The sequence below is a fragment of the Stenella coeruleoalba genome (genome assembly GCF_951394435.1).
Source record: "Stenella coeruleoalba genome assembly, chromosome: 2".
In the NCBI taxonomy this organism is placed as follows: domain Eukaryota; kingdom Metazoa; phylum Chordata; class Mammalia; order Artiodactyla; family Delphinidae; genus Stenella; species Stenella coeruleoalba.
This window is the reverse complement of record NC_137147.1, coordinates 140,541,191-140,565,732: the sequence shown is the minus strand read 5'-3', so window position 1 is coordinate 140,565,732 and position 24,542 is coordinate 140,541,191. Positions and strand designations below refer to the sequence as shown.

Below are 24,542 nucleotides of genomic sequence, written 5' to 3'. Positions count from 1 at the left end.
GTTCTGAGGCTCTGGTCTGGGGTCCCAGATCCCTGGCCTTGGTCTCCCCATCAGGCTTCCTGCAGGTGAAGCCCAGTACCCGCTGCCTGCCCAGCCCCTCCGGCTCCCTTCTCCCACCGAGCCCGGCTGGCCTGCTGCTCCCCTGCCCCACCAGCAGCCTTCTCACTGCTCTGTAACAGCTTCTCCAAGGCTCCGTTGTTTCCATGACCAACCAAGGAAAAAGACAACAAAGATGGGGAGAGGACAACGTTTCTGGGGTCTCCACAAGTTTTGAATGATTTCCCTACACTTCTTCACTCAGCAAACATTTCTAGAGCTGTAAGAGCCAGCATCTGAGGATAAAAATGTCCCTGAAGGCGGTGCGACAGCTGCTGGAGGGCAGCGGAGGCGGCGTGGCCCGTCCTGTCCTCGCCACGAGGCCGCAGCAGACGCCAGTGTCCGGGAAGGTTTTCATTCGGCGAGACTACAGCAGTGGCATCCGCTGCCAGTTCCAGACCAAGTTCCCCGCGGAGCTGGAGAACCGGATTGACAGGCAACAATTTGAAGAAACAGTTCGAACTCTAAATAACCTTTATGCTGAAGCAGAGAAGCTCGGGGGCCAGTCCTATCTTGAAGGCCGCCTGGCTTGTCTAACAGCGTACGCCAACTTCCTGTGCATGGAAACTCACTACGAGAAGGTTCTGAAGAAAGTCTCCAAATACATTCAAGGGCAGAACGAGAAGATCTATGCTCCCCAAGGCCTCCTCCTGACAGATCCCATCGAGAGAGGACTCCGAGTTATTGAAATTACTATTTATGAAGACAGAGGCATGAGCAGTGGAAGATAAACCGTAGAATTAAAGGCCCACCTCCAGCTGGGACCCTCATCTGTGCACCGGCCGACCGCAGGGTGTCCCCCACCTCCTCTCCAGAGCATCATTCCTTTGAATCTGCTGTCAGAGCCACGGTGCCCTTCGCTCCAAGGACTGACTTTCTAGAATTCCACACCTGGAGTGACCGCTAGTCGCTCAGCATCCACTTTGTGTCTCCAAATGGTGGAGGACTCTGTAATCTTTGGATTCGTTTTTAAGAAAACGCAGTGAAGCATTTCACTTTTTTAATTCAAAGCCATGAATAAAATATGCAGTTGGTCAGCCCAACACAGTTTATTTCTTACCTGCCAGCAGTGCCAGTGGCTCTCGTCATTCCCTGGGCTTCAGCAAGTCGTAAACTAGCCAGTGCTCAGTCTTACTCCCCCAGATTCATAAAATGCTTTTCTCCAGGATTTTGGTGAAGGGTGGGCTGTGTCTGGTTTTGCTAATGCCTCTCCCAGATTTCAGAGAATTACTAGTTTTGCCATGACTCAAAGCTTAAAGATCAAGTTCTGCTGTTCAGATTCTCAAACTGAAGCTCATTGGAAAAATAATGTATAACGTTACTTGTTTTATTATAGCAATTCCTGATTAAAGCAGTATTTAATGCAATTTCCAGGTTTTTGTTTTTTGGGTTTTTTTTTTTTGAGAATTCTGTTATTAACTGCATTACCTTGAACACTGGGAAGATGTGGTATGTGTTGCTTGTTCCTTATAAAAATAAGTAAGCACAATAAAGTGGGTGCTGAACCATCAAACACAGATGTCCCTGCTGTGTCCCTGAATGAGCAAGTGTTAATAAATAGTTTAATTATCGTTTTGTTATAAATATAACTTAAGAGAAAAAAATTTGATAGGAATAATACTATATATTGCTAATTTTTAACTATCCCTACTGGCAAACCGTATGATTCCTAGACTTTCCTCAGATACGGTATTCAGTGCGCAGAAATACTATGATTGGTTCAAGTTCAGTAAGTTAAGTGGTTTCCAGCTAAAATTCTCAAGCCTGGGTCACTGTTTCTAGTTCTTCTTTTTGTCTGTGTGTTCTTAGTATTGGGACTTCCTGTGCCCTTCATCTTTAGGGTTTGAGAGCCCTGTATTTGGGAGAAAGTTAGGACATGTACTAGGAGAGAATGAAACAGTTAAACGTTTTACTTTCAGAGATATTGTAGGTGCTAATGCTGGATTTAACCTTTCAGATTTAATTTCTTTTATGGGTCTGTTAGTTATTCAGTAAACCCCATAGCTCTTTGTAATATTTCAATTGTATGAAACTTGTTACTTTATAGCCTATAATAGGGTGTCTGTCTGCCTTTTAAACCCGTTGCAATAACTTTGCTGAAATATTAACACATGAGTAAAACTTTTCTTAAACAAACAAAAAAAAAGAAATGTCCCTGAGCCCGAGTCTGGCCCTTGGAGAGCTAATGGGAAGACATAGTACAGACTCATCACAGTGGTTCCCCAGGGACGACTCGCTGGGTGCAGTGCTGGAGGGTCTTCCAGACCCCATGGAGGGGCAGGGGGAGTGGGTGACTGCTGATGGTGAGAGCGTGGCAGATGTCAGGGAAGGCTACGCGGAGCTGGAGAAGCCTGAACCCCTTGGAAGGCAGAGGAAGAGTTGGCCTGGGGTGGGGGGCCCTGAAGCACTGTCTTGCTAGAGGGAGCGGCACGTTTGGGGGCTCGAGGCCGGAGAGCAGAGGGTGTTTCGTGTGGTTTCACCTACGCGTAGGAGGCAGAGTGGAGGAGTGGGGCCTGGGGAGATGGGTGGCCGCCAGGTGAAGGTGCCGAGGAAGGGGGCCGAGGCCCCCAGGCCTTCTGTTGCCCACTCCCCTCTGCAGTTCCCTCCACGGGGCCCCTGTCCTCAGGGCATCCCGAGGGGCCACTTAGGCTGTGGGTAGCGGTCAACAGGGGATTCATAACCCAGGGGCACCCCGACATCGGTGCCCGACTGCCCCCGTACCCTGGGCCTTACCTCCTGAGACCTGGGGAAGAGGCGAGGAAGGTCACAGCTAGTGAGGTGGCAGCTCCTCCTTTTCAGGCCTCAGTCACTCTCTATGTACAGCAAGGGGGTTGTCACAGATGATGGCTAAAGCCCCTTCTGGCCTGGATTCCTTCTTTACAGACAAGGAAGGTATTTCATTTTGGCTCCCCCCAGGAAACGGAGCCCGAAACCAGATTTGAGTGCTAGTAGTTTATTTGGGAGGTGATCTCAGGAAGCGCCAGTGGGGATGTGAGAGGGCGAAGGAAAGGAGAGAACACAGGGTGCTTGATGTGCAGAGGACCCTGCAGGTGACCGGGGCTCCGTGTAACGCACCCCTTCAGAGTTGTCCTGTTCGAGGGGACAGGAAGCCGGGTGTTCGCCCCCCAACTCCTGTCTGTCTTTTGTCGAGGGCTGCTCCTGGGGGCCTGAACTCCCGGCACTTCTGGCCTGCCCCACCTGTAGGCACAGCATCTGCCTGCAACCCCAGGAGGCCTACAGGCAGAGAGTGGCAGAGGCTGCAGTAGGAAGCCGGTGGCGTGATGACAACGGTGTGTAGCAAACAGCACTTACAAAAGGAGGTTGTACACTCACGGACAGCATGTTCTTCAGAAACCTAGACCCAAAGGGACTGAAATGACTTCCCCTGGGTCACGCTGTGAGTTAGCGGCAGGCTGGACCGAGACTTGTCACCCAGGGCTCTTTCTGCCACCCATCCCTCCCCTCCCCCACCTCTGTTGTCAGGTCTGTCAATCATCCTTGTCCCTCCTCCTTCACACGGTTTAATAAGAAAACTTTGGTAGTAGATGCAGAGATACCTTGAAAAACATCAATTGGTTTACATCTATGAAACTTTTGAGCCCTTCTCTGAAAAAGGCCTTATCATCTCCATCTCTGCATTGCCATCTTTGCACATGGCAGCCCCTTTATACACAAAGGATGAGCTGATGTTTCGGCCATCTGTGTGGATGGGGTGATGCCTGTGTCTTTATGGCTCCCAGTTTCCTTGTTTGAAAAATAGGCATGTGATACCAGCGTGCTAACGTCCTAGGCTTGTATCAGATGGTCAGCGTGATGCATGGCACGTGGTAGGTGCTCGACAGCAGTTTGGACTGCCGAAGGACGTTCAGGAAACCACATCGGCTGCCACGCCAGGGGGAGGGGTGGTCACGGTGGTGAGCCGGCAAGAACCATCCTGAGTCAAAGGATCGCGTCCCTCCCCCACCCTTCCCACCAACCATGCCCCCCTCCACAGGTCTGAGGTCGGGTCGGGTTGCCCCCTCCCCCACCCCTGCACTTTCCCCGCATCCCTGAAGCTCTGAGTCAGGTTTCCCACCTCCTGCGATTTCACAGCTCCCCGCCAGCCAAGCTGTTTTGCAGACCCAAGTTGGTAATGACAGATTCTTCTCTCCTGGCCCTCCACTGGCGAAACCACGGAAAGTATTTGAAACACGCAGCCTGGGAATGTGCAAGCTTCCATTGGCCGGGCTTGGCAGGGGCCAGCGATTTCTCAGCCAGCGCTTTTGACTAAGACTTGTACGGCTCAGGTTTCCCAGGAGCTCGTCAGCTCAGTTTTTCAACAGCATTTATACTTTTTTTTTTTCCACCCTTCAGAACATTAACCCTAAAGTAGGTTCTGAATCACACGATCCCTGGAAGCATGGCTCTCTCTCTGTTAGCGGCACGGTTTTGGGTGGGCCTCAGGAGAGCTGGCCTCAGCCTGGGACGGGGATCTCCTGCCCATCAGGGCTCCTCGGGCCCAGGCGGCGTGAACCAGAGGACTCTCTGCTGAAAGGGATCCCCAGAGGACTTCCAGGTCTTCCGCCTCTAGAGAGATCTGGTTAACCCATTCCAGGCCTCTGCAACTTTGATTTTAAAATGTCCTCTGATAGGGTTGAAGGAAGGGAGAGAAGATGCAAAGACCACAGACTCTGGACCTAGGTACACCTACATGTCAATTAGGCCTCTGCTCCCACTGGGTTTCATCGTCTGTAAAATGGCAATAATATTGTAATACCCACCTCCAGGTTATCGTGAGGTTTAAATGGCAGCACAGAAAATCACCTAGGGCTTCCCTGGTGGCGCAGTGGTTGAGAGTCCGCCTGCCAATCCAGCGGACACGGGTTCGTGCCCCGGTCCAGGAAGATCCCACATGCAGTGGAGCGGCTGGGCCCGTGAGCCATGGCCGCTGAGCCTGCGCGTCCGGAGCCTGTGCTCCGCAGCGAGAGGGGCCACAACAGTGAGAGGCCCGCGTACCGCAAAAAAAAAAAAAAAAAAGAAAATCACCTAGTACAATTCCTGCACATGGTAGGTGTGCAGAGTAGTTTCCTCTCTTCCTTATTTCTTGGTCACTGATGCTACGGTCTCATCACAGTTGTTTGGTGAATGGATGAAGGTCTTGACCTAAACACCCCCTTCTTCTCCTCTCAAGGCAAAACCATGGAACAGGTATTTCCTGAGCATCAGTTCTGTGCAAAGAGCAGAACTAGGCCTTGTGGTGACACCCCTGATGCCAGAGTCCCTGTTGTAGAGGAATTTCTGGTCTCGTGAGGGAGCAGGCACCACGGGAAAACGGCAGGTGGATAAAATGTCCACAGGAGAGACAGTCGCAATGATTTTGCTCACTCGTTTACATACATTCACTCATTCCTGCAACAGGCATTACTGCAGGAGGAGGGCCTGGCCACCCCTTGCCCCTGGTGGTGATTCTGGGGGCCACTAAAGCAAGCTCTTTCCACTTTACATCCCTGGTTCTGTTTGCTGTGACGTGATACTTGGAAGTGCTTTGGAAATTCAAGGGCTTGCTGTTCCCTCTGCCTAGAACACCCTTCCCAGCTCACTCACCCCTTCTCTGACTCTCTGAGGCACATTCAGCTGTCCTCTGTCTGAGCCCCCCAGCACTTTAGTCATAACAGGGGTCCTGCCCCCTGTGCACTGTGTTGTGATAGGCTGTTTCCAAGTCTGCCTTTGAGGAGACAGCACACAGGCACCAGGTACTGAAAGGGAAAATGGGGTGCCTAGGTTGGGCTCCCTAAGAGCAGAGCCTGAGATGGAGATTTGGACACACGCGGCTTATTTTTTTTACATTCTTAAGAAAAAGCATTTATTATTTGTCATCATTCTTATTTTCAGAACTAGAAAAAAAGTTGGCAAATGATTAGAGGAAGCATGTTGTATACATCTGTGTGGTGTAGGAAAATGCATTGCCCACAATACGCAGCTATTTTTATCTACTTAGGGCAATCATTTCAAATCTTTCTTTTAAATTTTAATTTTATTGGAGTAGAGTTGATTTACAATGTTGTGTTAGTTTCAGGTGTACAGCAAAGTGATTTGGTTATACGTATACATATATTCATTCATTTTTAGATTCTTTTCTCATATAGGTTATCATAGAATACTGAGTACAGTTCCCTGTGCTAGACAGTAGGTCCTTGTTGGTTATCTGTTTTATATATAGCAGTGTGTATATGTTCATCCCAAACTCCTGTTTGATCCCTCCCCACTACGTTTCCCCTTTGGTAACCATAAGTTTGTTTTCTACATCTGTGACTCTTATTTCTGTTTTGTAAGTAGGTTCATTTGTACCATTTTTTTAGATTCCACACATAAGCCATATCATATGATATTTGTCTTTGTCTGACTTACTTCACTCAGTATGACAATCTCTAGGTCCATTCATGTTGCTGCAAATGGCATTATTGTTATTATTATTTTTTTTATGGCCAATATTCCATTGTATATGTGTACCACATCTTCTTTATCCATTCCTCTGTCGGTGGACATTTAGGTTGCTTCCATGTCCTGGCTATTGTAAATAGTGCTGCAGTGAACATTGGGGTACATTTATCTTTTCAAATTATGGTTTTCTCCAGATATATGCCCAGGAGTGGGATTGCTGGATCATATGGTGGCTCTGTTTTTAGTTTTTTAAGGAACCTTCCTACTGTTCTCCACAGTGGCTGTATCAATTTACATTCCCCCCAACAGTGCAGGAGGGTTCCCTTTTCTCCACACCCTCTCCAGCATTTATTGTTCGTAGACTTTTTGATGATGGCCATTCTGACCGGTGTAAGGTGGTACCTCATTGTAGCTTTGATTTGCATTTCTCTGATAATTAGTGATGTTGAGCATCTTTTCATGTGCTTTTGGGCCATCTGTACGTCTTCTTTGGAGAAACATCTGCTTAGATCTTCTGCCCATTTTACTGATTGGGTTGTTTGGACACACACAGCTTATTAAGGGGCAAGTTCTCCAGAGAAATGAGAGAGGGAAGCAGGATGGGGCAGCAAGGGTGCGGGTGCAGCTGGAGTCCAGCCTCAGCCTGGTCCATGGGGAGCTCTGGAGCGGGAACTGCCCCCCAGACCGTGACCCCCAACCCCTTCAGTCCATGGGGCCAGACTCTGTACCCCTGAGTCACTTAGTCTGACGTCAGAGGGGCAGGTGGAGGTGATCTCCCAGGTGAGGTGGCTGCTCTTCGGCCAAAGGCAATTCTCTGTGGAAGAGGGTGGCTGTCAGCTGTAGTTGCCAACGCTCGTAGCAGGCGGGATGGGTGGGGCATCCACAGCCTGGTTCTGGGAGGGGAGGATCAGGAAGGAACATCAACATCTCCACCACATCTTTTCCACAATGGTGTACAAGTTGTGTACGTGTGTCCCCCATCCTCGTCGTTTGCTAAAAGGACTCACAGGCAAGGATGGAGGTGCACACCTACGGGTGGGGGCAGGACCCGTGTCCCTGAGAGCTTTGGGGATGGGGAGGGCACTGAGAGGGGCAGCAAGGAGAGGGCGCGTCCCGGCTTGTCACCATTCACCTGACCGAGTGCCCCGCTGTCCTTTATGTACCAGTGGCCCTGACCTTTCCCACCATACACAGGCCCACCATGTCTTTCCATCCTCTGAGTACCCTCCGCACTTGACCACAGACCAAGCAGGCAGTGAGCACTTGCATTGCTTCCCTAAGGCAAAGCAAATTCTTAAAAGCAAAGCCTTCATCTTATTTTGATTTTCCAAGTGCCTATCTCAGTGCCTTGGCACTTACTAGGTGGACAGTAAGTATTATTGAGTAAATAGGCTAACAGATGCCTTAATTTTCCTATGAGGTCGTGAAAAGGGCCAAGAGCCCTTCTGACGGCAGCATTTGCCAAGGGTTCCCTAGTGCTCAGGCAGGGCCTGGGCTGTCCTTGCTTTTCCCACTCCAACACCCCCAGCGCCAGGCAGGGCTGAAGCCTCCGCATGGCCCTACGCGCATCCTGGGGGGCAGCCTTGGGCGAGGGTGGCCAGTGGGACAGGGAGCTCCCGCTGGCCTGGTGCACAGACTCCTCGGTCTTCATTTATGAAATGTGACTCCATCACTCAAAGCCTGCGCCTGGCCTTGGTCGGTGCAGGTAATGATGATACAGGCTCATTTATGCAAGATTATCCTTTTATCACATTTCCAGACTCATTTGTGAGGCTCATGTTTCCCCCCCGAGGGCGTCATCAAGCAAGTTAAGTTGTACTATTTCCCTCCCGCAGAGAACTGGCGGGGGCCTCCCTCGTTGATGGATGAGGCCCGCTGCCTTTGCCAAATAGGGTCGGCGTGATGGATCTTTTCCTTGTGAACATTATGGCTGGAAATTAGCATGTTTATTGAGGTAGAATGTGTTTGTTTACCTTCCACTACCCATGGCACTACCTCTCAGGACCTGACTTATTTAGTTGAGGATAAGCGCAAATGATCTGCATGTGGGCACCCACAAAATAATTAATGAACTTCCAGATATAGAATTCAGCCTTAAGTAAACACACCAGCGAGGTGAGTGGGGGCAGAGGGGCTGGGAAGGGCTCTGAGGTTTTGGGTGGTGAGCAAGGTGGAGTGTCTGGTACTCGAGGGATGGAGACAGGGCGGGGATGTGGGTTCAGGCGTCCTGTGAGGGGAACAGGGCAGGTGCCCAGCCTGGCTGTCGAGTGGAGGTGACTTCTGTCAGTGGAGGAGGGAGAGGACAGGCAGAGGACCAGGATTCTGAGCCATTTTCCCAGGGATTCTCCTGGGCTCCCTCTTGATTGTCTCGATGCAGGAGTGAGAAGGACGGCCCAAGTGTGCGGACTAAGGGTAGGGAGGGACAGTGCTTGGGCAAGGATGATGGAGACCAGGTGAGTGACGATGGGTCCCAAGAGGCCAAGTGACCACCTGGAGTCCGCTCCCCTCCTAACACTTTCACCTGTAACAGCTTTGGAACCTAGCTTCTCTTTCCATCCCCCGGCTTGCCAGTAGGCCATACAACCTGGGATGCAAACGCTCACTAACCCAACATCCTCTTGTGTTAGAAGAAGAATCTGAGGTTCAGAGAAGTGGAAGGACTTAGCCGAGGTCTTGGAGGCAGAGGGACAACCGCCACCGCCTCCCTGTGGCTTTAAGCCTGATGCCTGCCTTGTAAGAAGTCGCAGAGAGTGTATCCTCTAGGGTGTTTCTTCAGGGACCCAGGAAAGCTTTGCCCCCTGTGCCTGGCCAGCAGAGGCCTCAAATTTCACCCTTAAAACCAGCTACCTTTGTAGTTTAATCCCCTTTAAAGAGCAGATGCTCCTGGGAAGGGCCTTGTTCTTGGTCTTGCCTCCCCAGGGTGCTGAAGTGACCTGTGAGAGACTGAGGGAAGCAGGAGAGCTCATGGTTGAGGGTCAAAGCCCCCCAAACAGCATGACCGAGAGACCCAGGAACAAACTTTTCCCCCTGCATAAATTTTTCCAAGTGAGCAAAGCCATTCTCATTGTCCCCCAGCTCCGAACCCTGAACGTAAAGATGGGAGGGGTGTCCTGTCTGGACGTCAGAAGCAGACAGACCTGGGTTGTAATTCTGGCTCTACCTCTTCCTAGTTCTGTGAACTCTGTGACCTTGAATGAGTCATTCGAACCCTGTGGTCTCCATTTCCCCAGCTAGAAAACAGGGAGGGGAATTATAACACCCACCTGTCAGTGTCACTGTAAGATTAAAAGAAGAAAGTATCTACCATGCTTAGCACATGGTAGCACTTGGTAACTGTCCTTGAATTAGTGGTCATTAGTGTCATTATTTTCCTTCCCAAACAAGGTGCTGTAACCTATCCTGGCTTTCCCATAAGTGGGAATTGATGGACGGGAATGAAAGAGACAGAGGGAGAGGGAGAACGAATCCCTCCATAATCCTCATCCCTTTCCCCCTGTTGTGTCCTGATGTGGGTGTGTGGGCCCTTCCCATGGAGCCTGCAGAGTTCCCACGTGGTGGAGTGGGACAGAGCGAGGTGCCAGACTGGAGTTTGGTCCATTTCAGCCACATATCTCTCAGGGATCAAGGGAAGCACGGTGGTTCCAGACCTCAGTCTCCTCATCTGCGAAATGGGGCCAGCCTCACTGCTAACCTGGGAAGCAGGCGGGTCCACAGCTAATTTGTCTCCGAATCACCAGCACCCAGCAGTGTCAGGCATGCAAGAGGTGTTCAGTGGTGGCAAATAGACTGGAAGCTATAGATCAGGTTTCAGAAAACTTTTTCTGTAAAGGGCCAGGGAGTAAATATTTTAAGGTTTGCAAGCCATACAACCTCTGTTGCATCTACCCAACTCCGTCCCTGTAATGCAAAAGCAGCCTTAGACAAGGTGTAAACCAGTGAGTGTGTCTGTGGTCCAGTAAGGCTTTATTTATAAAATCAGCTGGTGGCTGGATTTGGCCATAGCCCTTGACCTCTGTGTAGCGAGGCCATGGCAGTCTTTGGATTCAGACAGCTAGGCTCAAATCCCAGTACCTCCACTCTTTAGCTTTGTGGCCTTAGGCAAGTGACTCACCCTCTCTGAGCCTCCATTTCCTCCTCTGTAAAATGGAGGACACTGGCTTGTGCTTTTTTGGTATTCCCCTCACCATACCTACTAGGGCTGGACTCAGAGAAGGAGCTCAGGAAAGACATACAGATTGGCTAAAAAAATGATCTCTGACAATAATCACACCTCTTGATGAGTGTACTGCACTTTCAACTTACAGTACATTTCACATCCATCTCGTTTCCTCCCCCCATCCCCTACAGAATGGGTACAGTATTGTTATTATTATTATGCTCATTTTACAGATGAGAAAACCAAGGTCCAGAGAGACTTAGAGAGTCACCGTCCAAAGGTCACTTTCCAGAGGTCACTGTCTTTGTCTGTTTGGGCTGCCGTAACAAAATGCCATAGACTGGGTCGCTTATAAACAACAGAAATTCATTTCTCACAGTTCTAGAGGCTGGAAAGTCGAGATCAAGGTGCTGGCGGATTAGGCGTTCGGTAAGAGCTCGCCTCCTCATAGATGGCTGTCTTTTCACTGTAACCTCACATGGCAGAAGAGGCTAGAGCGTTCTCTGGGGCCTCTTTCCTGAGGGCACTAATCCCATTTATGAGAGCTCTGCCCTCATGACCTAATCACCTCCTAAAAGCCCCATCTCCTAATACCAAAACATTGGCCCTTAGGTTTCAACATGTGAATTCTGGGGGGACACAAACATTCAGTCTAGAGAGTCAAACAATCAGTAAGGAACAGAATAGGGATTCAAACCAGATATTTCAGCAGCAAATCCTTGAATTTTCCACTCTACCAGAGCTGTCATAAATAGACCTCCTCCCCAGTCTGTCTCCTCCTACCGTGGACAATCAACAGATGGACTCCTGTACAGACACTTGGAAAGTGTGTAGACCAGGGGCCTCTCTCTCTCTGTGAGAAGATACTGCTTATCTCCTCAGGTTCTGAGACTTACAGGCTAGAAATATGGGGTTCTTGGTTCTGTAGGGAAGACCCTGAGCTGAGTGAGCCGACTGGGGCTGGAGTCAGGGTGAGGGTAATGTGACATCGTCACAGTCTGAGGGGTCTCTCCTGGTGCAGAAAGGTAGTGAGCAGGCAGTTTTGACTCACTCAGAGATCAAGCTTTTACAATTCTGATAGAGAAGGGAACGCTGTGTTAGTGAGGAGTAGCATTTGGCATCAAGTAACCAAGACGACCGAAAGCTAAGGCTTAACAAAAACAAAAATGAAACAAAAGATAAGGCTTGTTTTTTTCTCACATGCTGCAAAATCCAGGTTGGTCAGGGCTGGAGCAACAACTCCACAATGGCATCTTCTATCTTTCTGCTCGGCCAGGTGGCTCTGCAAGTGGCTTCCACCCTTAAGGTCACCTCATGGTCACAAGATGGCTGCTGGAGCTCCAACCATCAGGGTCACATTCTAGGTGAGAAGGAGAAGGGTGGAAGAGGTGCTTGCCAGATGAATCAGCTCCCTTTTAAAGGAGACTTCCTGGGAACCCCATCCAAGAAGAGAACAACTTTGGCTTTCATCTCATTGACCAGAATTGGTCATGGGGCTAGCCGTACCTATAAGGGAAGTTGGGAAATATGGATGTAGTACATTGCTGCTCCAATCAGGACTGTGCTAGCAAAGAAGGGGAGAATGGATATAGGGTGGCTAAACCTCAGTCGCTGCCTCCTTCCCCTAATTTGCCATCTGTGTAAAGACCAGGGAAGGAAGGAAGTTGCCCAAGACCACACAGAAAGCTAGGGGCATGCCTGAGACCAGACCCCAAAGTTTCTGACTCTGAGTCAGATGCTTCTTCCACTGTCTCCATTGCTTCACTCTGTAGCCACACCTGTTCACAAATAATGTTATTATTATTTATCAGGCATTAACTACGTGCCAGGTACTATGCTAAAGGCTTTCCAGGCATGTTCCATTCAATCTGCTACCAATCATTTGAGGTGGGCATTACTATTATTCCCATTTTACAGAGGAAGAAGCTGAGGCTCAGGCAAGTGAGGTGACTGCTCCAGGTCCCAGAGCTCATAAGGGTTGGCGTGGGCTTGAAACCCAGGTTCCCAGCCCTGGCTGTGAGCAATTCAGTGCATGCAATTGAAATGAACCAGGGACATCCCCAGTAGGCTGTTGGGTCAAGGTGGCTCTCTCAGTGACCCTGTACCATCAGGAACACCCGCAGCCGGCCCCAGTAGTCAGGCAGCAAGACACGCACCAACCGAGGGGGCTCCCGATTCCCCATCCACCTGGCCAGCCTCTGTCTCTGCAGCTCCTCATTCCAGCCAATTACCCCTAATGGAGTGATATGAAATGTAACTAACTTGGGGAAATATCTGTATACTTTAATTAAATCAGTTCACAATTAGCCATCTGAGTAATGAGGCTAAGGTGTTTTATCTCCCTGTGAGCCAGCGGGCCGGGGGAGCCAAAGGCAGGGGGATTTTGTGCCAATAGCATGGTCCTAGTGACAAACTCCTTAGGGGTATGCAGGCAGGTGCTGGAAGCCCCAGGAGAGGATTTGGCCCAAATCTACTATGATTAAATAAATATAAGCACCTCAGAGAGGAGCTACTAATTTGTGGGACTAAATTTTTAATGGCTACAGCCGGTTTTTCATACTAAAGAAATACCAGGGCCTTTGATCCAAACACCTCATGGCAAAAGGCTAAAAATTACACATGTGCACTGTGTGGCCCCGAAGTCCCCAGACGTGGTAAATGCTTGGCTAAGCAGGTTGGCCACTGTCCAGCAAGGGCTCCCTAAAGGCCTCCAGGGGCAGGGTCGGGACCAGGGTGGGGCGGGTGAGGCCTTTGCATTGGGTGCAAAATTTAAATGGGTGCCAGAGTACTCCGCCATGAAATGATATTTTAATGCAACATATTTTATTTTATTTATTTTATTTATTATTATTATTTTTTGTTTTGGGGTTTTTTATTGTTATGTATAACAATATAAAATAATGCTTGTCACTGTCAAAGAGTAAGGAACAAGATAAAATCATCTGAAATTACACCACACAGGGATAACCATTGTTTACATTTTCCTTATTAAATTCCTTTTTAAATCAGTATTTCAGTTTCATTTTATTATTTTTATTTTTAAATATTTATTTATTCATTTTTGGCTGCGTTGGGTCTTCGTTGCTGTGCAAGGGCTTTCTCTAGTTGCAGTGAGAAGGGGCTACTCTTCGTTGCGCGGGCTTCTCATTGTGGTGGCTTCTCTTGTTGTGGAGCACGGGCTCTAGGCGCGCAGGCTTCAGTAGTTGTGGCTTTAGTAGTTGTGCTTTAGTAGTTGTGGCACATGGGCTGTGGCGTGCAGGCTCAGTAGTTGTGGCTCACGGGCTCTAGAGCGCAGGCTCAGTAGTTGTGGCGCACAGGCTTAGTTGCTCCACGGCATGTGGGATCTTCCCGGACCAGGGCTTGAACCTGTGTCCACTGCATTGGCAGGCGGATTCTTAGCCACTGCACCACCAGGCAAGTCCCTGTATTGATTTCTTTATCCAATCCTCTGTGTATAATGCAACATATTTTTAAAAAATGAAAATTAATGTAAAAAAATGGTGATAAACAAAATTACAAAATTTAAATAAAGATGGGGTTAGTATCAATGCCATGCCATGCTGAGCCATATCAGAGTCTGGAGCCAAGGGGACAGTCAGTAATACTGGTACTGTCTTTATTTAAAAGTTTGAGATTTTGTTCATTATGGACTTTTTTGCATTGATTTTGATTTTTTAAAATATTACATTAAAATATCGTGTATCTTGATTATTGTGGTTTTCGAGGCCTCCTTAAATTGTGTTCCTGGAGGTGAGGGCCTCAGTCTCCTAACCCTAGTCCCAGCCCTCCCAGCTGGGTTGTCCCTCAGGGTTTGTGTGTTATCTGGTAAAATGGCCATTCTGTGTGCCACTCCAGGACCCAGCTGGGTTCTTAGGGCCTCTAAGTTGCAGACTTTATGGGCTGCTGAGACAGGGGTGACACTTGGAATCCTAGACCATTAAAGCAAATTGCAGCCTCATGATTGCTCCGGCAAGACCCGGAGACCGGAAGCAACTGGCCTGAAGCTACCCAGCAGCTTTGTGGTAGAGCTGGAAATCAGCTTCCTGGTTCCCTACAGGGCTTTTCTACTCGTCAGAGGAGAGAAGAGCCTTTAAGATGACCCAGGGTGAAAGCCATTGCAGGCCACCCTTCACATTGGGAGATCCTAATAACATGACCCAGGGTGGAAGGTGCTGACTGGCTAACCCAGTCCCCACACACAGCCCCTTCTCTCTCCCAGTGACTGGTGCAGAGATGACCATGTGACCCAGTTCTGGCCATTAAGACACAGAAGTCATTGGGTGGGGCTAATGGGGACAGACCCAGCTGATGTCCCTTTGGCCTTTTTTGCCTGTTCCTCTTCCCCCTTCATGTCTTGAGCTGGCCCTCTGTGTCTGGAGGTGAACAGCTGCCCCGTGACCTTGAGGACAATAGCCAGACGCTAAGGATGGCAGAACAGAAAGAGAAGAGGAGCCTGGGTCCCCGAGGCCCCTTTAACCCTCTGTTCCAGCCCTAGGCTGCCTACTGCATCTCTTTTACAGTGTGTTGAAATTAATGCTCTCTGCTCAAGCCACAGTTAGCTGGATTTTCCCATGCTCACAGCTTGAATGCAATCCTAGCAGCTCTATCACCCATGGTGACAAGAGCAGCTTTTGGTGAAATTCATTTGATATTCACATGGCTCACTCCCTGCTAGTTGAGGTCCTTGCTCCCTGTCCCCTCCTCAGAGAAACCTTCCCTGACCACCCTAACACAGCAGCTCCCATCACTCTCCGTTCTTTTGCCCTGATATTTTTTATGAGCCGTATCCGTCATTACCTGACATTACATTATGCAATTTTTTGTTTTTTGCCTCCTCCAACTGGAATTAGTTCTGTGCAGGCCAGGCTCTTCTGCCTTGTGTCATGGCTGTATCCCCAGTGCCTAGAACAGTGGTTGGCATGTAGTAGGTCCTCAATCAATATTGTTGAATGAATGGACATATTCTGAGCCAGTCGGGCTCTGAGCCTTTGCCTCTGACATCTGCCGGCTCTCGGTGGTGGCAAGTCAGCTTGGTCTCTGGAATTAGGATTTCCGCTTCCTCTCTGGCTCAGCCTCTCAGAACCAATGTGAATTCCCTCTGCTCCCCTGCCATGAACACCCCTGGACACCCCAGATCCCAACCATCTTGACCCTGGGCTCTGCCACTGCCAGCCGTGTCTTACGGGACACCCACGCCGCCCATATCCAGTGATGGCTGGGCACCCTCTTCCCCATCCTTCTTCATCCTCATTCTCAATGTCATTGTCCTTGTGGGATCCCAGGCAGTGACGACATTGCGTGAGAATTTCTGGCTCTCCTGTTGACAGTACATCAAAAACCATTACCTCCTGGGGCTTCCCTGGTGGCGCAGTGGTAGACAATCTGCCTGCTAATGCAGGGGACACGGGTTCGAGCCCTGGTCTGGGAAGATCCCACGTGCCGCGGAGCAACTAGGCCCGTGAGCCACAACTACTGAGCCTGTGCGTCTGGAGCCTGTGCTCCGCAACAAGAGAGGCCGCGATAGTGAGAGGCCCGTGCACTGCGATGAAGAGTGGCCCCCGCTTGCCACAACTAGAGAAAGCCCTCGCACAGAAACGAAGACCCAACACAACCGTAAATTTAAAAAAAAAAAAAAAAAAGCCCTTACCTCCTGGTTCGGATTTCCAAGATGGAGCCTGCCTTGAAGAAAACAAAATGAATGGGTTTGGTGTGCCAGACCCCATTAACTGGCTACCCAGACTAATCAACGGCAGAAATTCAAGGAAATTGCTAGAGCAAATTTAGATGTCAGATTATTTGGGTCTCTTGATTGAGACTGGAAGAATAATTGAGGGTTCCATTTAATAAGCTTCGTTTACTAACCCCAGATCCTGTTTTGATATCTCTGCCTCAGTTACTTGGGCTAGGGCCACCCTGAAAGAATAACTTTGACATTGTTGCTGATAGGAACCTCAGAGCACCTCCACCCGAATCCTTTCATTTTATAGGTGGAGAAAATGAGGCCTGGAGAGGGAGAGGAGCCTCCCAAGGTCCCCAGAAATTAGAGACTCAAAGCCAGGGCGCTTCTACTCCTGAGAAAACCAGCAGGAGATTCAAGGAGCCTCAGAGGACGTCCTTCTGACGTGGGACATCAGTGCATGCTGAAGGGGTTTAAAGAACTGATCTCCTCATTTGTTAAGAAAATATGTGGACAAATGTGATGGGTGGGCGGGGGGGCAGCGTGTCACTGACTCCAAGTACCTGAGTCTTCTTTGGAAGATAAAGATGGCGCCCACGTAGGTACCCACTTCTGCCAAGGACCCGTCTTTACCTGTAGTTACAGAGAACACCACGGAGCCAGAGTATTCCAGGGAATCACCACGTGTGAGGGGCAGTCTGGAGAACCTTTCATGAGACCTGGAGTGGAGACTGGAATTGCCCAATTCTCTAGCAGCCAGGGCTAGAGTCCCGGTCTCCTGAGTCCCCAGTCAGGGTCCTGTTCCCGACGCCACTCTACCCAGACTCAGACGGTCGTCCCTGCAGTTGCCCCCCAGTTCCCAGCGGAGTCAGGGAACAGGGTGTGGAACAGATAGTGAGTTGGGGAACCAGAAGAGGCAAGGAGAGTCATGGCTGCGTGTGGTCAGGGAGATTTCCTCATGGATAAGGTGAGGCTCTGCCTGTGAAGAAAGAGCAGAGTTTATGGGCAGAGGGGTCTTTGTTATTCGTGGAAACCGGTGGGTGCATGAGAGGTGTTCAGAGGAAATTCATTCATTCTGCACAGTTTTGGGGGAGCCTTTATTGTGTGCCAGGTTCTTCACATAATCCATTTCTTCTAATCCTCACAACAACCCTCTGAAAGAGGCAGTAGTTTTACTTCCATTTGGGAGTTACGGAAAGAGGTACAGAGAAGTTAATTTGCCCAGGCTTACATAGGAAGTGATAGAGTTTAAACCCAGGAGTGGATGTCTCCTTCCACTATGAAATATGCAAATTACTTATCATTGGATTCCTGGGAATGGACTGTCACAGATGGGTTTGTGGGTGGGCTTACAAGAAAGGGGGCCCTGGTATCCCTGGGCCCCCATCATAGTTGGGCCCTGACTTCCTTTTTCCTGTGCAAGTCCTTCCAGTATTCAAAGAAAGCCTTCTGACTCCTCCAATCATTCATGCATTCATTCTTTTGACAAATATAACCACACTTTCTTGTCTCTCAGGTACTTTAGTGGATATTGGGGAAGAAAAAGTGAAAAGGATGTGGTCCTTTCCCTCAAAGTTGTCCACCAGGGACTAGATCTGTCCCAGTTTCCTTCTGTAGCTCAAGCTAGAAGGTTACTCATAGCAAATGACTGCAGCATCCTGACCATCTTGGTCACTCATCCCAGAGTACTTAGTGGGTCCAGCACCACCACCATCTTTACCACACTTGCACTAATACCACCTAAGCTGGCGCTAGTTCCTTTAGCAGCTATATACCATCTTTAGTAATGAATCAGCTTATGTATTATTAAAACCACAGAGAGGGACTTCCCTGGTAGCACAGTGGTTAAGAATCTGCCTGCCAATGCAGGGGACATGGGTTTGAGCCCTGGTCCGGGAAGATCCCACATGCTGCGGAGCAACTAAGCCTGTGCGCCACAACTACAGAGCCTGCGCTCTAGAGCTGGTGAGCCACAACTACTGAGCCCATGTGCCACAACTACTGAAGCCTGCGTGCCTAGAGCCCATGCTCAGCAACAAGAGAAGCCACCGCAGCGAGAAGCCCGCGCATCACAACAAAGAAGCCCCCACTCGCCACAACTAGAGAAAAGCCCGTGTGCAACAATGAAGACCCAATGCAGCCAAAAATAAAGTAATTTTAAAAGAAAAATAAATAAAAATAAAACCACGGAGAATTTCAACAAGAACCTGCTGTCAAACCAAGTATTTCCCATCCTATGCTTAGCCAATTGACTGAACTTAAATGGAAAACTTTACATTTTTGTCTGTTAAATGTCAACATAATGCATTCAGCGTATTTTTCATAGGCTGTTAAATATTTTTCCAATCTATATCTATCTATATCTATCTATCTAGCTATACATTTTTTTTTTTGTGTGTGTGGTACGCGGGCCTCTCACTGTTGTGGCATCTCCTGTTGCGGAGCACAGGCTCCGGACACGCAGGCTCAGCCGCTCCGCGGCAGGTGGGATCTTCCCGGACCGGGGCACGAACCCGTGTCCCCTGCATCGGCAGGCGGACTCTCAACTACTGTGCCACCAGGGAAGCCCTCCAGCCTCTATTTTGTCACTCAAGTGTTTCTGCCATGCCTGGAAATGTGGAAAGTCTGCTTTTAAGAGTCTTCATTCAAGGCAGTAAAATGTAGAGTAGAACAGAGTTAAGGATGGGCCCTACGACATTTCACCAGAGGACTCCTCCCAATCAGTTGCGCCGTATTCTTTGTGTGGGGTTTATTAACCAGCTGTGAATCTGTATATCTAAACTGTCATCTTGCCCCATCTCTCCATTTTGTCCAAAGGCTAACAAGAAAGACAAAATGCAGGAATCAAAATGCATTATGTGTAAAGCATCCCCTCAGAAGGGAAATCAGGTGCACTTGGCATGGCTTTGCCTAGTGAATCCCCGCTCATTCCTAGTGGTCTCCAATTCTGTTTTTCTAACTGCCTGTAAGCTAGAGGAATATCATCAGTTGCAAAAGGAAGTTCTATAAAGGGAAGCAGCAACTTTGCAGACCAAGGATGACATGATTCCATTGCAGCAGGAGACCCAGCTTCCCCCACGAGCGGCAGGAGGAAGTACAGACACGGTAGATACTGGCAAAGGAAGCTACGTCAGGGACAGTGTGCCGAGAACAAAACCACAAGAGGTTTTCCACGAGAGCACAATTTAAAAACCGAAGCTGCAAAAGATGGTAGAAACAGAATGAGCTGGAACATTTGCTCTCATCTCGGGATCCAGCCCATGCGAGGCTGCTAGGACTGAAGTGTGCAGCCCTGCACCAAAGGCAGGTTATAAACAAGAAGACATCATGCAGCACTGGTTCTTCTGGGAGCTAAGGGTACCAGAGGGAACATGACAGCAGCCAGAGCTGTGGGGTGTCTTCAGGAGCAGCTCTCCTTGCCGTCACTGAAAGGAGCTGGCTTTTGAATACAGCTCTGTCCCCTCAAGTCCTGGTTAATTGCCACCTAGGCATCCTACCTGCGGATCTCACTACAACTGCCAGAGGCGGTATTTGCCATAATTGATAAAGGGTGGGTTTTCCAAAACACACCACCTGGTGGCTGCTGTTGGAATCACAGGACCAGTGTTAACAGATAAGCATTGGTAAGGATAGCAATGCAAAGGATGAAACATTCCGATTGCAAGCGAGCATGCCAACTTGCTGTAGTGTTTGTAGAGTCACAGTAGCCATAAACAATTCCAGGTGGTGAGAAAAACCACTTGTGGAGGGGAAACAAAAAAAGACCAATGGAAAGACATGTTACTAGGAGTGTTTGTGTGTGTTGGGGATGGGTGGAGGGGTTGTCCAGACAAGACAGAAGCCAAGAGGGAGAAATTTAGAAGGAAAGGAAAATGGGCCAACTTAAGGAGATTGGAGGAGTTCCCGATCTGTGTTAGACCTCAGTTAATTCTGTTACTCTTCAGGGTCTCCCTCACTTTACCACTTAATTTAATTCAGCTTAATTTAATTCAACAAGCCTGTATTGAACACAGAAGTGCTTCACAAGAGCTGGGCGGTCCTGAGCCATCAGGAAGAGGTGTCCTCAGTTCTTCCTCAGGCTACTCAGAGAGTTTAGCCCCTGAATTCTGTGACATGCTTGGGGTCTTGGGGAAGATGTCTTCCTACCTCATGCATTAAAAAACATTTTTGTAATTGGGTAAAATACATATAACGTAAAATTTACTACCTTAACCATTTTTAAGTGCACAGTTCAGTAATTTTAAGTACCTTCACATTGTTGGGCAGCCATCACCACCATCCATCTTCAGAACTCCACTCATCTTCCCAAACTGAACCTCAGTAGCTATTAAATAGTAACTCCCCATTCCCCCCTCCTCCCTGCCCCTGATGGCCACCATTCAGCTTTCTCTGTCTATGATTTTGACTCTTCTAGGTACGTCATATAAGTGGAATCATACAATGGTTTTGTGTGTGTGTGTGTGTGTGTGTGACTGACTTACAGTCACAATGTCTCCAAGGTTCATTTAGGTTATAATTTGTGTCAGAATTTCCTCCCTTTTTAAGGCTGAATAATATTCCATTGTATGGATCTATCACATTTTATTTATCCGTTCATCCCTCGATGGACACTTGGGTTGTTTCCACCATTTGGCTATTGTAAGCAATGCTGCTATGAACATGGGTGTGCAAATATCTGTTTGAGGCCCTGCTTTCAGTTCTTTTAGGTATAGACCCAGAAATGAAATCACTGGATCATGTGGTAATTCTATTTTTAACTTTTTGAGAAACCACCATTACTGTTTCCACCACAACCTCATGCATTTTTGTAAGGAAATGCCAACCTTACTCAAGCCAAACACAAAGTCCCCCAAGGAATGAGAGTTGGAGAATTCCTGAGGTGGAACTCCCATCTCCAGGCGGGAAGGAAGGGCTTATGTTTTTCCAAATTCACCTCTTGCTTCTCTCCCTCATAACGCCCACCTTGGACCTAGCACCCATATATTTAAGCCAAACTTCAAATCCACGAAGGCTGGCTTGGAGGAGAACCTTGACTTTCTTGGTGGACTGGAAGGGTTAGGGACCCAGTTAGTTGGTGATGCCCTCTGTCCACATGAAGCCTAATCCTCTTGACCCTGGGGAATTTGGGGTCCATACTGAGGACTCAGCAGAAGCAGAAGGAAAATCAAGCCTTAGTGTTGAAGGAAAGACCCACAAAACTATTATCTCCTACCCTCACAGCAGCTGCCTTGCTGGTAAGGAGGACAGCTCCTCTTGGAACAAAAAAAAAAACCCAAAGAGCTCATTCCTGCCATTGCTCAATGTCCCCTGCAGAGGGCAGCCTGGCACAAAGGAAAGTCCAGCTTTGGAATCAGAGACCTGAGTTTGAATCCTTCCTCTGGTGCTTACTGGTCATATTACCTTAGACGTGTTTCTCAGTTTCACCAAGACTCATTTCAGGGTGCACAAGACCAGCGATGATCGTGTCGACTTTTTCACCGTTGTTGTAAAGATGACATGACACGGCAGGTGTCGATTGCCAAGTGCAGCCCCCGGAACACAGGTGTTCCATGATGTTACTTTTCCTCCTTCCTTCCTCACCAGTCTTTTCTCAATTATTGACTTTGTTCACGTTCCTCCAGAGTTTTCACCTCTCCAGGCTACCAGGGCCAGTCTCTGGGGGCTGTTCTCACCACCAGTGGCTCCCCCTTCGATTATTTCCAGTTGAATTCTTGGTGCAGCTGGTCTTCTCCAGATTAGCTCAGACACATCCCTCTCAGGCCTCCCAATTCAGTGACTGACTGGGGCGTGGGGAGGGGCACCAGCCCCTGTTGGGCCTAATTCCAAGATAAGGCACGTGTTCTTTGCTCCACCATCTCCTCTGGCTACCGGCTCTGTGTGAGGGGAGGTTGCCCAACCCAGGCGAGCACAACCAGCCCAGCCCCGACCTTGTCTGGCTTTTGTTAGATTGTGTTACAATCTTAACGTTACTTAACCGTAGAGGACTTTGGGGCGTGTGTGTGTGAGTCTGTGTGTTAATAGCAATTTGTGATAGATGCCATTGGCTCCCGCACATTCAATAACGCCCACACTCACAAAAAAAGGAAGGGGGGGGGGAGTCATTTTTATGGGAGATAACGTAACTGCTTGCAATTTGGCTCTCCATTGTATCTTTGGCATTTTATGTACTGCATTAGCAGAGGCAATTTCATGCATATGGATATAATGCATTAAGTGGAGGCATTTAAATATAGTGAAACTAATTTTATGATGATTAGTTGAAGGAAAACATTGCATTCGTATCATCTATATAGAAGCCAATTTGCATGAAAATGCCCAAAGTTGCTATGCCAACATTTTCTGTGCTGCTGGTCGAGGTCGTCTCCGAGTCAAGACTTTGTATTAAAAATCGGTCTCCAGTGCCCATGTCTTTTAATTCATTGCAAGCTGTAGGCCATTTGCTCACAAAGCGCTCGCAGTAAAACAAATGAATAGCTAAAATACTCATTTGCATGATTCCCGTTTGAAAACGATTCCCCTGAAATTAAAAAAGCGTGTTACTCAGTTGTGAAGATGGATGGGCCAGCGAGGCAGGCAATTAATATTTTCGGCGTTCTGTTTAAAGCCCTCCCAAGACTGAGAACAGCACATGCCAGACGAATGGGGCCCCAGAACAGTTTTAGGGCCTCAGCGGCAGCAGCCTGCTTCCACTGTCTCCCCTTTATTGTCTCACTTACATTATGCAGTAATTAAAACTATTTACCATTCCTACTTATCCGCCATCTGCTGCCTCGGGAGGTTCCTCTTCTTTAGAAAGCTTCTTAAGAGCGGCAAGAGGAAGGGGAAGGCTTGGCCCTGACTGCGGAAAGGGGCTTCGGGGGTCTTTCCTCTCCTCCCGGCCGTGTCCACCTGTCCCTCCGTGAGAGGAATGAAGGAATGATGGAAGAGGTCGTGTAGTGATGCTGAGTTTCTGAGTGAGTTGGTCTTCGGTGGTGGAAGGGCTAGAGCACAGCTTTCTTCCTCTTTTGGGGGGAGTCCTGGCTTAGATCTGGGGTGATCTAGGGGGAGCAGAGGCCTGGATCTTCTCACCAATAACTGCAAAGGTCTGGGGGTTTTGGCCATGTGGTTGGGGTCTGGGGCAAAGTCACCCACTACAGTTGTTCAAGTTGTTCACTGCACAAGTGTGCCCAGCCCAGGGGGCTATAAAGGCTGCAGTCTCTCCTGTGATCCATGCACCAGTCTGAGGTCCTGCGGGGCCGTGTCTGCCCCAAGGGGGTGCCTTCTCTGGATTCACACAAAGGTACTCTATAACCTCACTGTGGCCTCGTCTGAGAGAAGCCATTTTGAAAGCAACCAAGTTGCTGCCTCTGTTCTGTGGTGACTGATGCCTCCCAGACTGGTTCGAGCCTGGGACCCGGCCCTGCACAGGCTTAACGTTTGTTTGCCGAGGCTGAGCTAGGATTGTCCAAAGAGCAGCGTCTTCTGCGAACATTTCCATTTCCTCCTGGGCCCAGCCCCCAGAGCCAGCACAGACAGAGGAACCAAAGTCGGCAGGAAATGGGGACTGACCCTCTCAGCAGGACAAAGGGTGGGCCCGGAGCTCGCAGACTTGTGGCCAGTGGCTGCCCCGGGAGGACCGCGTCTGCGTGGAGAACGCCTGCTGCTTCCTCTTCTCTCCAGAGCCTGCCTGGTGCTGGGCACATAGCACGTTCTCCAAAGTACTTGTTGAGTTAAGCCAACAGTGAAGCTTTCAGTCTCGACGTCACTGCCCAGTCACGAAGCCTCCTCTGCAGCTTCATCCCGGCTCACATCTTGCCTTCTTGGTAGTGTTTTTCTGGAACTTAACCAGAGGGTTTGGATTTGCCTAGAACTCGGCCCCTTGGCTGGGACTTTTCTGAATCCACTCCTCACGGGAGGCCTCGGGGCCACGCACGCGGCACATGCGTCTGCCCGAGGTCTGGAACCCCCTCCCATGTCTTCTCTCCTGTAACTTCACCTCTGCTTTTCCCCGTTCCTAGGACATGGGACCTTACTTGCCTAGGTCCATAGAGACAGCTCTCTTGGCCTCAGCTAACTTTCATGGGTTGACGCTTGGCCTGGCTGTCACAGTCTCCCTCTCCAGGTGACTCTGGAAGCTCTTGGCATTGGGCAGATCAAGAGCACATGCCTGCCATTCATAAGGGAGTGATAACGCTTTATGGACAGTGTTGGTTT

General features: G+C 49.1%; 1 pseudogene across 1 annotated transcript; it reads left to right on the top strand.

The window, feature by feature from the left end:
• The first annotated feature begins 214 nt into the window (after window positions 1–214).
• Window positions 215–1,103, top strand: LOC307182536 (golgin subfamily A member 7-like; annotated as a pseudogene). Its single transcript has one exon. The product of its transcript is annotated as a golgin subfamily A member 7-like (transcript).
• The last annotated feature ends 23,439 nt before the right edge of the window (window positions 1,104–24,542 follow it).